The sequence below is a fragment of the Hipposideros armiger genome, unplaced genomic scaffold (genome assembly GCF_001890085.2).
Source record: "Hipposideros armiger isolate ML-2016 unplaced genomic scaffold, ASM189008v1 scaffold_406, whole genome shotgun sequence".
Taxonomy (NCBI): Eukaryota; Metazoa; Chordata; class Mammalia; order Chiroptera; family Hipposideridae; genus Hipposideros; species Hipposideros armiger.
Genome location: NW_017731756.1, coordinates 1098742 through 1115960, shown reverse-complemented (window position 1 = coordinate 1115960; position 17219 = coordinate 1098742). Strand labels below are relative to the sequence as shown.

The window sequence follows — 17219 nt, the reverse complement described above, 5'->3', positions numbered from 1 at the left end:
CCGCTCACGCTGGCTGCTGGCTACACACGGTAGCCCATGGCAACCCACTGCAGCAGGGGCTGCAGCCTATGCCATCGCCGGCGACTCACGGCAGCCCAGTTCCAGGTTGAGCTGTTGTTGAGCATCTTAGCTGTAGAGGGCGGTGTCACTGGCCCTCATATGTGGACTCCGAACCGGGGCCCTCTGACGTCCCAATCCAGCTCTTAACCAACATGCCACTCGGCCAGCCCCTCAATATTATTTTATATTAATTTCAGGAGTACAGCATAGTGGTTAGACATTTGTATAATTTAAGAAATAATCCCACTGACTAGTATTCACCTGGCACTATATGTAGTTATTACTATATTATTGACTATATTCCCTATGCTGTACTTTACCTCCCCATAACTATTTTGTAACTATCAGTTTGTACTTCTTATTCTTTTTATCTTTTATACCCTGTTTCCCAACACCCTTCCTTCTATCACCCCAAAAATTCTAGTACCCATCTGACATCATACAAAGTTATTACAATATTATTGACTATATTCCTTATGCTATATCCTATATTCCCATGACTACTGTGTAACAACCAATTTGTACTTCTTAATCCCTTCTCCTTTTTCACTCATCCCCAAACCCTCTTCCATCTGGCAACCATCAAAATGTTCTCTGTATCTATGAGTTTGTGCCTGTTTTGTTTGTTTATTTTGTTCTTTAGATTCCACATATAGGGAAAATCTCATTGCATCTGTCTTTCTCTGTCTGACACTCCATTCAGTACAGTACCCTCCAGATCCATCCATGTGACCGCAGATGGCAAGAGCCTATTCTTTTCCTGGCTGAGCAGTATTCCATAGTATATATGTACCACCTCCTCTTTATCCATTCTTCCTGTGACAGACACCCAGGCTGCCTCCACATCTTGGACATTGTAAACAATGCTGCGATGAACACATGGATTCACATATCTCTTCAAAGTAGCATTTGGATTTCTTCAGATAAATAGCCTGAAGTGGGATTACTGAGTTCTTCTTTGTCTCTTGTTATATAGCCTTTGTTTTAAAATCTATTTTGTCTGGTATAAGTATTGCTACTCCAGCTTTTTTTGTTGTTGTTGTTTTCATTTCTATTTTCATGAAATATCCTTTTCCATCCCTTTACTTTCCATCTGTGTGTGCCTTTCAATCTGAAGTGAGTCTTTTATAGGCAGTGTATGTAAGGGTCTTGCTTTCTTATCCATTTAGCCATCCTATGTCTTTTTTTTTTTTTTTAAGATTTTATATTGGGGAATTGGGGGAGGGGAACAGTGTTGGGGAATTGGGGAAGGGGAACAGCCAAGTTGTTGTTCTTCAGTCTTCGTTGTGGAGGGCACCAGGCGCCATCTGGCTTCCTGTCGGCAGCTCATGGCCTCTGAGCTCAAGATGCTGTGTTTGATCTTAGTTGTGGGTGGGTGTAGCCACCATCCCATGTTGGAGTCGAACCAGTAGCCTTGTTGTTAAGAGCACATGTGCTATCCACTGAGCCATCTGGGCGGCAGCTCAGCTCAAGGTGTCAGGTTCAGTCTTTGTTGTGGGTGGGCATAGCCCACCATCGAACAGGCAATCTTGTTGTTACATCAGCTGAGACATCCTGCCACCTGTTGGCAGCTCAGCGACAGCTCAGCTCGGGTGCAGTATCATTGGACCCTGTTGCTCAGAGCTCGTGCTCTTAAGCCAACTCTTAACCAAATGAGTGACTTGGCTGGCCCCATCTTTTGAATGGAGCGTTTAACCCATTTACATTGAAAGTAATTGTTGATAGATATGTACCTATTGCCATTTTATTATTCATAATTTTGATTTTTTTTTTTACATCTTAAAGAAGTTCCTCTAACATTCCTTGTAATACTGTTTTGATGGTGATGAACTTTAACTTTTTCTTGTCTGGGAAGCTCTTTATCTGTCCTTTGATTTTAAGTGATCGCTTTTGATGGGTAGAGTAATCTTGGTTGTAGGTCCTTGATTTTCATCACATTGACTATTTTGTGCCAATCCCTTCTGGCCTGCAAAGTTTCTGTTGAGAAATCAGCTGATGATCTTATGGGGGCTCTTTTATAAGGTACTAGTTGCGTTTCTCTTGCTGCTTTTAGGATTCTCTCTTTGTATTTAACCTTTGCCATTCTAACTATAATGTGTCTTGGTGTGGGCCTGTTCCAGTTAATCTCGTTTGAGACTCTGTGCTTTCTGCACTTGTATGTCTATTTCCTTCACCAGGTTAGGAAAGTTTTCAGTCATAATTTTTTCAAATAGGTGCTCAGTCCCTTGCTTTCTCTCTTCTCCTTCTGGTATCCCATATGATGCAAATGTTGTTAAGCTTGATGTTGTCTCAAGAGCTCTTAAACAATCCTCATTTTTTTTGGATTCTTTTACCTTTTGCTGTTCTGATTGGCTGTTTCTGATACCTTGTCTTCCAAATAGCTGATTCAATCCTCGTTTTCATTTAGTCTGCTGGTGATTTCTTCTAGTGCATTTTTCAGTTATTGTATTTTTTGCTTCTGACTTTTTATGATTTCTGTGTATTTTTTAATGCTTGCTATCACTTTGTTGCAGTTCTCACTCAGTTCCTTGAGCATCCTTATATTCGTTGTTTTGAATTCTGTATCTGGTAGGTTGCTTGTCTCCATTTTGTTTGGTTCTTTTTCTGGAGTTTTCTCCTGTTCTCTCATTTGGGACACATTTCTTTGTTTCCTCATTTTGGCTGCCTCTCTGTCTTTGTTTCTATGTATTAGATAGATCTGCTAAGTCCCTCAATTTTGGGTGGGTGGCCTTATGTAATAGGTACCCTTTGGGGCCCAGTGGCACAGTCTCCCTGGTCACCTGCTCCAGGTGCTCCAGGAGTGTCCCTTGCGTGGGTTGTGTGCACCATCTTGTTATAGTTGAGCCTTGGTTACTATTGGCACATCAGTGGGTAGGACTCACCCTCAAGCTGATTGGCTATGGGGTTTGGCCATGTCCACAGCTTAATGGCTGCTGTGGGGGAGGCTTACCTCACTGAGTGGTATTCACTCCAGTGGGCTCTGGTACCTGTTGAGACTGCCCTTTGGGTGTGCCACATGTGGGGCCAGTTGTTTGGTGCTCTGCTATGGTCTGAAGCCAATCTCCAAGTATGTTGGTTCTCGGGCCTTTTGTGAGGGATTCCAGTGCAGGCCCAGGTCAGCAACTGCTTGTGACTGGCTGGGGACTAACTGGTAAGAGCTACAAAACAATCTGCGGTTGTTTGCTGCCTGTGCTAAGCCTGGAGGCATGTGGGACAGGCCGTGCTGTTAACTGAGGATGTCTGCCACCAGTACCAGGCCTAGGGTAGCTCCACAAAATTCCAGGACACCCCAAGGCTTACTGCCACGTGCCAGCTCCCTTTAGGTTCAGCCTTTGACAAAGCCTCATGTAAATACACAAGTTGGGTGAGGCAGGGTCTCAGGGAGTCACTAGAGTGAGAAGAATTGTGGTCACCAGGTTAATGTAAATTATGGTTTGGTGCCAGTGTTGAGCCTCAAGCTACTCAGCAAAAGTCTCAGAGCATATTGAGGCCAGTTGCTGCCTGGCTGGGGTCTGTCAGACTCTGATTGTTTTCCAAGAAAGAGTGCAGTGTGGGCGGGGCTGGCTGCTCTTGCAGAAAGTGCCTCCAGCATTGGGGGAGTTGGCTGTGTGTGTGTGTGTGTGTGTGGGGGGGGTGGGCAGCAGTGAGTCAGCAGGGTGTAGCAGTGGAGTCCACCAGACCAATCATTTTAGATTTCGCCATGTGGGGGCGGGCTTAACACAAGAAAGATGGCGCCCACCTGCTGGCTGCACCGGAGGAGGACTTCCTCACAGGAAAATGGCAGCTGTCTCCTTGCTCTCAACCTGAAACAACACCACTCAGTTTGACCCCCATATGCCTCTGACCCACCGCGAGTTACTGTCCCTCTGCTGGATCCCAAGGTGAGAGCCTAAGAGTGAGAGAGTCTGTATGAGGGCCCTTTAAGAGGATGCCTGGGTTTCCCGCTGCCTTCCTTACCACCCGGATGGTTGGAATCCCCACTGTTTTTCAGGTGTTGTGGGGGCTCCTCTTCCTGGCACCAGTACTCTGGGCTGGGGAGGCCAGTATGGCGCTGGAGTTTCTCACTCCACAGGGGGGAACCTCCACAGCTGAGATATCTCTCCTGGTTCTCAGCTGCCATATGGAGATTTGGATTTAGTCAGTTCTGTGTCTCCGCTCCTCCTACCGGTCTCAACATGGCTTCTTCTTTATATTTTTAGTTATAAAACTTCTGTTCAGCCAGACTTCAGATGGTTCTCCAGGTTGATTGTTCTATAATTTAGTTGAATTTTAATTTGTTCATGGAAGGATGCAGGCATGGTGTTTATCTACTGATTTTCTAAAGTAGCAAACAAAGCAATTCTTAATTCTGAATGTTCTCTGGGGCAAAAATGGTAAAACACAAAAATTCCCCAAATTTATTTGAAAGGCATTTCAATGTGCTCATTTTAGCTTCCTCATAGCTTCTGTGCCTATGAGCTAAGTAGAGCTCAGCTTCTCACAGGTGTTTACCACTAGTTGCACTAACAAGGAGTGGGGGTGAGCAGGGAGGAGAGGCCTGCCTCAGCAGGGCTATGGAGTTTGGCTGGTCACCTGGCCCTGGGTAACTAAGGTTAGCTAGAAAGGTGCACTTTTGTTCATTCATTGTGCTGTCAGTGATGGCCCTGGAGCATCAGGTCCCTTCAGGTGTTGTCCAGAAGGTTTGCTCTGGCCTGGGGTTCCAGTTGCTTCTCTGCCTCATGAAGTGCCGCCAAGTGTATGGTCACCCATTCATGGGCATGTTTCATTCAAATTAGTGCATTGGACTAAGAGTAATTGCTCAGAGCTGCTGTGTGCTTTAGAGCTAGAATACAAGCTTCTGAAAAACTGATGGAAATTCCAGGAATAAGTCTCCATCTGCCTGCCAGGCCCCTCTGAGCAGGCTGGTCAGGACTGGGGCCTTGGGACAGGCTGTGGGGCAGGTCCCGACACTTCTCTGTTCTGGTCACACTAAGTGCCCAGCTGTGGTTACTGACACAGGTCAGTGCTCGCAGAGGAAAATAACTGTGTCCTCATGGGTCTGCTGCTTCTGGGGGAACGGCTTGCTGCTGACTGGCAGGCAGCCAGTTAAAATTCCCCAGAGTGAGAGGAGCCCTATAGCCTGCTGTCCAAACAGGCAGAACGGTCTTACAGAGTGGGCTTTAGTCAGTCCTTGGCTCAGAACCTTCTTGTGGCTTCGTTGGCTTCGTATTGCGCTCAGCATCAGTTCCACAGCCTTTAATGCAGCCTAACTGCTACACTTTTCTCATGTGCTCCATCAGTCACCTTAGAGCAAGTATATGCTTGTCCCAGACTAGTGTGCTTCTGCTCCCTCTGCCTGGAATGTTCGCTGCCTCAGGTGAGCACTCCATATCATCTTTCAAGAAGCATCCCTGACTTCCCTTTGTACAATAGACCCTCACCACCAACCGTGGAATTCATCATCCTCTCCTCTTTTACCTTGTTTTATTTTCTCCTATATCCCTTATCTCCCCTTGACAATGTAGATATTGATTTGTTTATTTCTCATGATGAGTGGAAAGATTTATCTATTATGTTTAGTTACTGCTAGATCCCCAGGGCTTGATACAAAATAGATGCTAAGTCACTTCAGTCTTAATTAAATACATAATAAACAAGTGTTGACTGCAACCATTTGGAAACTAGGGGTGTTTTGGTCAAGGTTATTATTAGGAGAAAACTATCTTATTAACTCCTAGACTGCACAAAACATATCTTTGCTTTTGTCATTGGGTCAACCATCATTGTACTTCAGAGCCAATAGCAGATGGGCATTTGGGAATCCCTCCCCCTGTTGGGTCTCCCTTTCACCTAACACCCGAACTTCACTTCTCTTGGTTCTAAGTTTCACCTTGGCAGAGCCCCAGCATGGGTCTCAGCACACCCCAGCCTGGCAGACCCTCATTTTATTCTTGTTTCCAGAGATCAAACCTATGTAGGATCACCAGGGCAGACACCCGCTTCCCTCATGATGAAACCTCCCTGGAACCCTTTGTCTCTTTTCCTGCCGCTGCTCTTAAGATGAACTGTTATCAGCAATGTCTACTCAAGTTGAACTTCAAAAGGAAGGGGGACCCATTCCTCCTCTCCCCAGGGGATCCCAGGCTCCTAGACAGATTTGCCTACTCGCTTCCTAACATCTTTCTTTTTTTCTTTTTTTTTGAACTGAAGTACAACTTATATAAAATAAAATACGTAGATCTTAAGAGTTCAGTTACGAGTTTGGACAAATATATACACCTGTGCAACCTCCACTCCAGTCAAGACATGGAACGCTCCCATCACCCAGTGCTCTCTGTCCTGCCCATTCCCAGGCTCTCCCCAAGCCCTGGAGGCACCCACTGCTCCAGTTTCTATACCAGAGATTAGTTTTGCCTATTCTAGAATGTCACACAAGGGATATACAATAGGTATTCTTGAGGTTATCCATGTTGTTTTGTGTTTCAATAGTTCTTGTTATTGCTAAGTAGTATTCTGTTGTACGAGTATATATATGTCCAAATTTGTTTGTTCATTCACCTGTTGATTGACCCCTGGGTTATTTCCAGGTTTTTGCTATTATGAACAAAGCTGCTACGAACATTCTTGTATTAGTCTTTGAGTGAACAGATGTTTTCACTTCTATTGAATAAATAGGAGAATAATTGCTGGTTCATAGGGTAGATACATGTTTGATTGAATATAGTACTGCCGAAATATTTTTCAAAGTGCTGTATCATTTTGCATTTTCCCTAGAAATCTATGACACTTGCTATAGTCAGTCTTTTTAATATTAGCCATGTTAATGAGTGTGAAGTGGCATCTCATGGTAGGTTTTTTTTTTTTTTTTAGCTGAGCCATCCTGCTACCTGTTGGCAGCTCAGCGGCTGCTCAGCTCGGGCTGGACTCGAACCGCTGTTGCTCAGAGCTCAAACTCTTGAGCGAGCTCTTAACCAACTGAGCCACTCGGCCGGCCCTCATGGTAGTTTTAATTTGCATTTCCATAATGATTAATAATACTGAGCATCTTTTCATGTGCTTATTAGGCATTCATGCATTTTCTTTTGTGAAGCATCTATTCAAGTCTTTTGCCCATTTTTAAGAACTGGGTTGCCTACTTTATTTTCAGAGGATAAATTTTATCTTTCATTGAGGTGTAACTGACATATAACATTATATTAGTTTTGGGTGTACAACATAATAATTCAATATTTTATATACATTGTGAAATATTCACCACAATAAGTCAATACCCAGTTGCTTACCTTCTTATTGAAATGAGGACAGTTTTTTGTCAAGTTCTTTTGTTGTTTTTTAGATATATATGTAGCTGATATTATCTTCCAGTTTGTGTCTTGCCTTTTCATTTTCTTAAGTATCCTCCTAGTGTGTTTCTTTGTGCCTTTTCATGAATCCTTGTGACAGCTGTAGTATTATCTGTTATGCTTATTTAGTTCTGATGGTGTCTCTCACAATTTACTTAATTGTATACTCCTTGAAACTGGGGCCTTGCCTTCTAATCTTTATATTTCTTTTTCCCACCCCACAAGCAGAGCCCAAAGCATCCTCCTGATGGGTAACATTTGTTGATGATGGATTGGCTTCTATACCAACTCTGTAGCCAGGCTAACAGATCTGTACTGTTTCCTATTAAATTATAAGCTGGCTTTGTGAGAGTTTAAGCTTCTTCTTTAAGTACAGTATTGTAAAGATAATAGGTTCTCAGAGTAATTTGTTCTTTGGGTCCCTAAGCTCTGTGAAAGCAAAGTTCTTGTTCAACACTGGTCTCCTGTACCCCTCTACCATGCTGAGTGTGGTAGCTGGCACCCAGTAGATGCTCATAAAATATCCCTTGGATAAAATGAGTGAATATGCACAAGAAACACTAGTGTGGCCCTCTTAAGTCCAAAGGAAAGGCTCACAGGCAGGATATACATGGTTAACAGAGCTCAGTGTTACCCCTGAAAGTTGTTTGCAGGAGAGAAGAGTCTGAAAAGGAGAGAAAAAATTGCTGTGTTCCTGTCTTTCAGTCTCTTGGGTTTAATCTATTTCTCATCTTTGATTAGAAATCAAACATTTGCTCATGCATCTTTGATATTACCCAGCTATCTTTTGAAATGACTTTTTGAATACTAAAAGTTTCAGGCAAGACTTGCAGATGTCGGTTTCTGTTCCTACAATGTTCATTTGAGAGAACATCATTTTCATGATAAGATCTGATTAGTCCTCTTAAATCAATCTTCAGTGTCCCTCATAAATCTACCATTTTAATACTTTAAACCAGAGTCATTTATTTTTTAAGAAAAAGGTCAGCGCATTTTTAAATTGATCTATGGTGCTGTATAAATTATGTAAGGAGAACTGGATTTTCATATTTTCAGTGACGTAAATGACAATATGATATCTCAAACTATTTCTAATAGGTCTTAGTGATGAATGACAGTTCTGTCCTTGACTTTGACATTTACAGTAGGATAATCGCCATCTAATAAATTCTATGTACCTGAGAACAGCGAGTGGATGATGGAGGTGAAGGGCAAAGCCATCTTTAGATTCCTATAGGGTGTCTCTCTCACTGAACTGTGTGGTAGAGTCACTTTCATCCGTGGACCTTGGGCTGTTCAGTGGCTAGTCAACCACAAGAGAAGTTTAAGATGAAATAAAAACTTCCACCCTTTGTCCTTTCCGAGTGTCCTTAACTGTCTTCACTTTCTAAGCAGCAGACAGCTTAGCAGCTTGGTTCTCGATAGTGAACCATTCACCTCAATTCCTCCTCAGCTCCAACTAGAAATGGAGAATAGACACTGCTTCTCTCAGTGCTGGCCTCCGACTGTTACTGCATCCTGGGTATGTGCTTTCCTGTGTGGGTCTGTCTGGTTGCATTCTTGTATGGCTCCAGCATCACTCTAGGCTTTTAAAGCTTTTCAAGGAAGATGATAATGATCTACTTCAGTAGTCACTCATTAAGTGCTTGTATAACAAGGAGAGGCCTGTGCAGCTGCAGAGGAGCTGTGCCATGGCTGGAGGAGAAATTTCTGCCCAAACTTAAACTAGAGATGCCATGGGGCCCTGCAGGTTTGAGGGTCACTAGGCCAGCCAGTGCCAGGAAGCCACAGCTTGCCTGTGTGCCAGCGGCAGAGGCCATGCACCCATCCAGTCCACAGCTTGCACTGTCCCTGGCAGGTGGGGGTGTGGGTGCAGGGACTCTGCCACAAAGAACCCCATCTGCATTCTGGAGGCTGAGTAGCTTTCATCGCCTGCCTCTTCTTACTCTGTGTGATAAATGACCCATTTATCTTTTGGCCACTTAGCCACAGTGTGAAGAGGGTGCCTGCTTCACAGACAATTGCAACAGGACTGGAAGCATCAGATGTGAAGCAGCATTTTTAAAAAAACCCACATTTTTATTGTGGTTTCTGATGAGGCACACTGCTGGCTGGTCCTCCCTTGAGCGACCCCCTCTACAGGGCAGTGAGTTTACCCCCTGAATGGTGCCACACAGACCCTAGGGAAGGTGGCATCTGGGAAGCTCCATGTCATGGCCTCAGCTCTCTTTTCCTGAGCTATTTATAGGCCCTTGGAGGGCAAAGAGATTAGGCAGCTGGCCTGAGATGTTTGCATAAATGTGGCGCTCATTCAATGATTTCATTCCAAGCCAGTTATCTCTGCCCTGCTCTCGCCCAGGTCCTCCATTACTCTGTACTTATCTTACCCTTTTAGTGATGCGGCTCATTAAACCATTAAACCATTAAAGAGCAACAATTCTTGCTAGGGGGTGGGGGCTGCATCAGGATTCCACAGGGCACTGACCTGTCAGAACAGGGGACGTCCTATCAGGATTTGGAAATGACCATTTTCACAGACTGGGTAATTCTGATAAGTACTTTGGGCCTCCAGAGACTCAGAAGGGTGGAATTGATTGGGGTGGAGGGAAAGAGAAAACAGAGCTGGTCTCTAAAGCAGGGCTCCAGGGAGTGGGGGTGGAAGGGTGACCTCTCAGGAAGTCAGTGGCGGGCAGTCAGGTGGGGCAGAGCCAGAGAAAGCGCGGTCTCATTCAGGGTCATGTTCGCTTCCTCTGTAAGCGCAGTGGGTACAGTTCAGTGGGAGGCAGAAAGCTGCCCTCACCACCAGAAGGTGGAGGAGGGGCAGAACATGAGAGTCCTGTGAGCAGCCAGAGGTGCAGGGCACCTGGTGGCAGGCAGAGGGAGAGGAGAAAGTGGGAGATGGACAATGCAGGATATTCAGACCCTCATTGGTCTGAAACATGGAAAGGGAGTTAGAGGACCCCCATCCACAGCTTGGACATGTGAGCAGGTTTCATTAAAGATGTAGTTCAGGAAGCACAAGCCACTGTACTGTTCCAAAGAATTAGGAGCCCTCAAAATCACCAGATGGCCCAGGGACAAGGAAGTTCCTCCCCCCTCCCCCTTCCCCTAGTGATTAGTGTCAAGGTCAGACTTCAGGGCCGTTCTCCAGGGCTCAGGCAGCTGCACACTCCTGGCAACCACCGCCATCATCACATGTCTCCTGGCGCTGGGATGTGAGACCCGGCACTGAAAACAACTTGTCTGCTGGGCTTGCTTGTCAGCCACCCAGATGCAGGGTGAGGGCCCCTGTCCCTGGTACCACCCACACCTGCTGGCTGTGTGTTTTGTTGGCAGAACCTGCACAGCACCCAGAACCCTGGGAAATGCAGTTATGACTTCAAGCCCCACAATATAGAGACGGGGAGGGGTGCCTGGACAAAAGCCACAGTGCCTCAGAGGGTCAGGGGACATGGGTAGCATGCCCCACAAGCCTGAGTAAGGTCATTATCTGTCCTTGGCCGTCAGGACTGATGTGGGTCCCTCGGGCACCCAGAAGCTGCCTTCCCAGATTTACTCTACCTCATTGAATGAGAGCCCCATTTCCACCCTGGGGGTAAACATTTCAATGACATGTCTTCCTGAGTCACATTGAGTAAATCCTTAGACTACTTTGCAGTTACAGCTGATTAAAAATAGAGAATTTAATACATGTCTTTAGACGGTTGAGAATGAAGAAACAAGGAACAGAGCTTCTGGTAACTGAATATACCTGCCTCCTTGTCCACTCTCCTGGAGCCATTTGTCTAGTTCCACATTGGATTGGTTACATGGTACGTGAATGTGCCTTTGGAATAAACAAAAAAATGAACCAAATGTCAACTCAGCTTCCAGATGCCACTGCTTCCTCAGTTTACCAAATGGGGAGCTCTGGCAGGAGAGAATTGGGACAGACATCACTGCTCTCTGCTCTCCACCTCCCAGCCTGTACTTGGATGAGCCTTGCTTTCACCTTGCTTGCCTCTCCCTTTAGCCCTTTGAGAACCTTGTGATTTTCTAAGTTATAAAGATCTAGTAAAATTAGCGTCAGTGTCAGGAAGTGGGCGAGTTGGACTTGTGTCCTGAGTGGAAGCTGCTCTCCCAGATCTGGCTTTACTGAACAAACATGCGGAGACCAAAGACAAGACCCCCGTCCCAGGATGATCCGTCTGCCACTCTGGGCCTCAGTTTCCCCCATGCGTCGCTATATGATGGTTTCACTTTGGGGCCTTTAACAACTTTCTCAAATTTTATGAATTTCTCTGAGATTAAAGGTCCAATTATAAACATAATATATGCATCTATAGTTAATTCACATGCTCGTTATAGAAAATTTAGAAAAAGCCAAGAAGGTAGAATAAGACAGATCATTCATAGCCCCTGCACCCTAGGGAAGTCAATATTTTTTGGTCCTAGGATGTCCTTCCAATAACACAGCTCTTCAAACTTGCTCCATTTATTTCTAGGAAGAACTAGGTATAAAGAAAACTATCCCCTGCCCAAATAACAGTTGCTACATATAGGTGTATATTTAATACACACACATGAAATTAAGTTCACAAACTAAATTGTCTGAACTTCGTGTGTGTGTGTGTGTGTGTGTGTGCGTGCGCAAAAAAAATGTATAAACATTTTAAGAGATGTTAACACTTTGGTCAACGTTGCATAAGCAGTTGCTCAAGCAGTAGTTCGCCATATTAAGAAATGTCTGGATGCTGATGGTAACCACTTTGGGCACCTCTTGTAATTGCAGAAGTCAAACGTGACTTCTATTCATCTTTTGTTATCGGTATATATTGAGTATTACAATTTTAACACAGTTTTCCTTTCTTAAAATGTGCATACATTTTCTTGGCACCCTCTATATGTGCTAAGAGAAAGCCAAGTGGCTCGTTCAGCACAGGGAGGATTTGCGATACATCAGAGATCGTTGCTGGGTTTCCCTCCCTCAAAGTCATCTTTCTGAGCTGTGTCAGGCTTGCATTAGCTCTTTTGTTGACTTCATCTATAGCCCTGGGCCACCGGCATTAGCTGCAGACTGAAGGTATTTGCTTCACAGACGTACACAGAACGATTTTTCAAACACAAGTAGATACTATCATGGCTGATAAATGCAAAAAATTTTAAATATTCCTCAGTTCATACTAACTTTGGATATTATGAATTATCCAGTAAGGATACTACTCCTGTATATGGGGGAATAGAATTTGGGGCATAAAAAGTACTTAACCCACATTCTCAAAATATGGGCAACTGAGTTCCCTTTGGAATCTGCAGTTTAAGGTTTGGTGAGCCGGTGGACTTGTTTTCCTTTGGTTATTCAAACAGATAGTGGCTCAAAGTGGAGCTCCATGTATAACCACAGCATCAATAGGGGCAAGTGGCCATGTGGCTGTCCCTGAGCCTGCCCCCTCCCTCATTAGAACCCCCAAACCCCAGCCCTTCTGTCGTCCTCTCACCTCCAGGGCCTCCCTAGGTCCTCCAGTTCCTGGGGTCCTGGCTTGTTGGGGGCCAGGCAGTGGCGCTTGCTTCTTCTTGATCTGTTCCTTCCTGTCTCCTGGAGGGAGGAGCAAAGCTCTTCACACACAGTCTGTTGTGGGCAAAGTTATAATGTGGGGAAAGTATTTTCAGTTGTCCCTCTTCACCCCTGACCATCTCTCCTCTGAGGTGCAGGTGGGATAAGGAAAAAGTTACTTTTCCTACTGTAACAACTGAAGACAGCTTTCAGCCAAAGATGTTCATTTGTAACAGTAAAATTTCCAGTATCAATGATGGGGGCATGGAGTTGAATGAATGCATCTGGGGAGCAGACATGCCCTGGGCCCCTTAAACCAGACCACACTGGAGATGGGCTCTCCTACTTATTTCTAAGTCTCTCTTATTTACACAAGAAGTGCCACAATCTTGTATGTAGTGCTGGATAAATTATTACATATGTATGCACCCAGATAATCACTAACCAGATAAAAACAAAAGGTTTCCAGCACCCTGACACCCCCACTGCTGCCCCCCACTCAGCTGGAAGTATTTGACTCATTTGCAGATGAGACAACTAAGGCTTGGAGAAAGCAAGGCACTATACCTGGCGGTCTGGCCCGAATTCGCACTGTCCTCCCGGTGAGCAAACCCTTACTTACATCGCCCTCTCTTGTGTAACTGAGCATGGTGCAAGACTGCTTTTCCATCCCAGGGAGAAAAATCCAGAAGCTTTTGAACCCCGGGTGCTGGGATGGTGAGGGGAGGATGTTGGCAGCTTCTTGCATTTGTCTGCCTCAGGGCGACCACCTGTGCAGACAGAGCCCCTGCCAGCCCAGGCGACCCACCCACCCACGCTGAAGCTGCTTGCTGAGGGAAGGGGGTGGGCAGATGTGTTGGGGGGAGCCGGGTCCTGCTATCTCAGGACAGGAGCCTCCCCCTCTCATCTCCCTGTCTCTTCCCTGCCTTGTCCACCTGCCAGAGTGTGCAGCTCCCACCCACACATGGCAACCTGAGAGCCAGCCATGTCTTTCCCCTGAGGCCGCACCGCCACACCCCTCCCCTCCACTGTGCTGGTTGGGTCCCTGGGTTCTGAGGGAACCCTGGAGTTTTTCCAACTGTGCTTGTATGTCCCCAGGGCCTAGGGAAGGCGAGAGCGAGAGCCACCCACTCCCCGGGCTTTTGATCCTGCTTCAAATTACAGATCTAACCTTTGAGTATTTCCTGGCTCCCTCCCTCACCAACTGTCCTGTACCTGGGTGTTCCTTTCCCGTCTTAAGGTGTCCCTGGGCATCTTGACACTGTGGGGCTCACACCTGCAATGCTGGACTTTGCTGTGGCCTCTCCTTCAGTCAGCGAGGAGACTCCTTGCAGCTTAGGAAAGGATTGTGTGGAAGGGAAATGTAGCTGAGGCCCCCAACCGCATAGCTATGCTGCCAGAAACACCTGCTGCCTGCTACCTTTATATGCCCAAGGGAGAAAACTCCTGGTGATTCGCCCAATAATGAGACGTAGAATTGGCTTGTGAACAAACAGCTTGAACTTTCATGTAGGCACCTGAGTACACACACACACACACACACACACACACACACACACACACACACGACATATCTACTCCCACATATGCACCACAAACTTCTGATTTTCTTTCTTAAATGGAGATGCAACTTAAAACAAATTGTATCTAGTTAGTGGCTTGAGTTAGGGCAGGCTGGTTAAAAGGGGCAATTGCAAGTAACTGAAAAACTGGCTTCGTGCCTTTTTCAAATAGATTTTTTTTTCACATAATACTAAGCTGTGGCTTTGGTTCAGGGCTTTAGTGATAACTCTTGACTGTAATTCTTTTGGTCTTATCCTCATGCCTGTTGCTTCATGGCTGCAAAATGGCTGCCCCAGCTCCAGCTATCATATCTATTCAAAGTGGTTGGATTGGTTTCTGGTTGTGCCACACTGAGCTTATAAGAAAAGAGATAAGTTCTAAATGCCAAGCACTATGCTTACGAGCATTATCTCATTTAATCCTATAGTAATTCTGTGAGTCAGGTACTAATGTTATTCCCATTTTAGATATGAAGAAACTAAGAACCGGTAAGTGGCAGAGTATGATTTGAGCCCAGTACTCTCCATGCAGTCATCACCTTTAAATGTGAACCGAGCCTGAACACAAGGTAGAGAGTTAAATGTGCTCCAATATAAACACAGAGCAAGTGCTATGGAAGTTCTTTAAATAGTGAAAGATCCCTTTTGGCTGGAGAAAGGAGTGAGCAGGTGGTGAGTGAGCAGGGTTTTGAGGCACAGGCATGACCGGGGCACACTGATGAGGGATGGGTGTCTTACCCCGACTTGGCTTTCTCCTTTCTCCCTGGAGGAGGGTGACTTATTCCTTCAGCTAGAAGGAATCTTTCACTCCTCTGTGCTTTCTTCACCACCAGGGGAAGTGCTTCTGCGCTCACAGCTGCAGCTCCTTTAATACGCCAGAGTGCAATCCTGCTTCAGCCTGGAGACAGGACCTCTTTCAGCAAGTAGTGGCTCTCTTAGGAAAGAGGGTCAGGAGGACTGGAGAGACACGAGTGTTAGCTCCATTTTTTAAAAGGAGAAAGAGAGAGGTTTAGGACACTAAAAACCCTTCAAGTGTGGTCAAAATTCTAGAGTAGATTTTAAACAGATAAGCTGAGCCAAAATAAACTAGTTTTCTTTTCTGAGTACAACCTTTTTTGGGGTGTTAGACATTTGTGTGGGTTGTAGTTGATGGAGAGATGTACCCACAGAACGAGGGTTATTTGAATGGGGGCCTCTAGTGATGTCTCTGGGACTCTGTGCCAATCCAGTCCTAATGATACTTTGTAGTCAATAACTTTAAGGAAGGTGGGATGCCTTAGAAATTACAGGAAACACAAATCTGGGAGGGATAGTTTATGAGCTGGAATATAAAATAAAAATTTCAAGAGTTTTAAAGACAGCAGCTTTGGGGCTTACATAAATAAAATGGAATAAAATAGGATTTGTATAATGTCTAGCACTTAGACTCAAAAAATGGACTGAGGCGCATGAGTTTGGGAGCCCTAGTTTATCATTAAACTATTTGGAAAGGGCAGAGGTGACCGCTAATCGAACAGTAGCAAATACTGTTGGCCAACCTTCCAACAAAGCCAGCGTTAGGAGGCATCTGCTTAAAGACTGTGTATTCTTTGCTGTGTGTGTTCTTGGAAGTCTCTGGTCTTTTAGCATGTGGTCAGCTTGTGGTTTCACAGAGATTTCCTTCAACACTAAGTCACCCTTTTCTTATTTTAAAAGATTTTATTGGGGAATTTGGGGAGGGGAACAGACAAGTTGCTGTCCATTTGTTCTTCAGTCTAGTTGTGGAGGACGTGGCTTCACTGGCCCATGTTGGTATTGTGATCATTGAGCTGTTCCCGGGTGAGGCAATCAGTTGTCGGCCCTGGACGGCTGCTCACAGCGGCTGCCAGCCACTCATGGTAGCTTTATGGCAGCCCACTGCAGCCCCACTGCAGCCCACGCCATAGCCGGTGACTCACGGCAGCCCAGCTCCAGGTGGAGCTGTTGTTCACCATCTTAGCTGTAGAGGGCGCAGCATCACTGGCCCTTATGTGGGATCCGAACCAGGAGCCTGCTGCTCAGAGCTGGCTTCCCAAGCCAGCTCTTAATCAACGCGCCAGCCCTAAGTCACCCTTTTCTTTATTCAACATTCACTTGCTTGCTGTAAATCTTTGACTATTTTCCAGAGTCCCAACAAAGTTGATTCTGACAGTTTTTGCTCATCTTTTTTTCATGTTTCTGTGGAGGGCTGGGCCCTTAGAGCTGCCGACTCTGCAATCCTGTGGTTGTAGCATTCTATTTACTATAGAACGTAGCTGTCAGCCCTGCCTTCCTCCCCAGCCAGGCCATATCTGCTGTGTCACGTGCAGCCCCAAGTGTTGGGGACCAACTGGAGATGAGCAAGCTGGTGAGGGGTCGGAAGCTGGTGGTACCTAACCCGGAAAAGAAGAGATCTGGTGGAGATACAGTGGCTGTTTAAAAATCATGTTGGTCTAACACCGTATAGTTTCAAAGAAAAAAATAAGGACCAGGTGGGAAGTTGTAGAGATCCGGGAATCATGGGCAGAAAGGGAAGTGCCCATCCGTGCAGCAGCCTCTGCATTTTGGGGGGTATTCCATGCATGCCTCCTAATAGGTATCTGAGATGCTACCCATTTCAGATTCCTGAATGCAGAGGCAGAAAAGGGGAGGGAGCCTGGGGTCACCATCTCTTGCTTACCCTTCTTTATATAGACCTGCTCAGTCCAACTCATCCTCTCCACCACACTGGATCAGAGGATCCTC

General features: G+C 45.6%; 1 long non-coding RNA gene across 1 annotated transcript; it reads right to left on the bottom strand.

Annotated features, from left to right (window-relative positions):
• Positions 1-11123: 11123 nt before the first annotated feature.
• Positions 11124-13799, bottom strand: LOC109394055 (uncharacterized). Its single transcript, XR_002126375.1, has 3 exons — positions 13538-13799; positions 12860-12990; positions 11124-11208 (listed from the first exon to the last, which is right to left on the bottom strand). It is a non-coding gene; the product is annotated as an uncharacterized LOC109394055 (long non-coding RNA).
• Positions 13800-17219: the final 3420 nt, after the last annotated feature.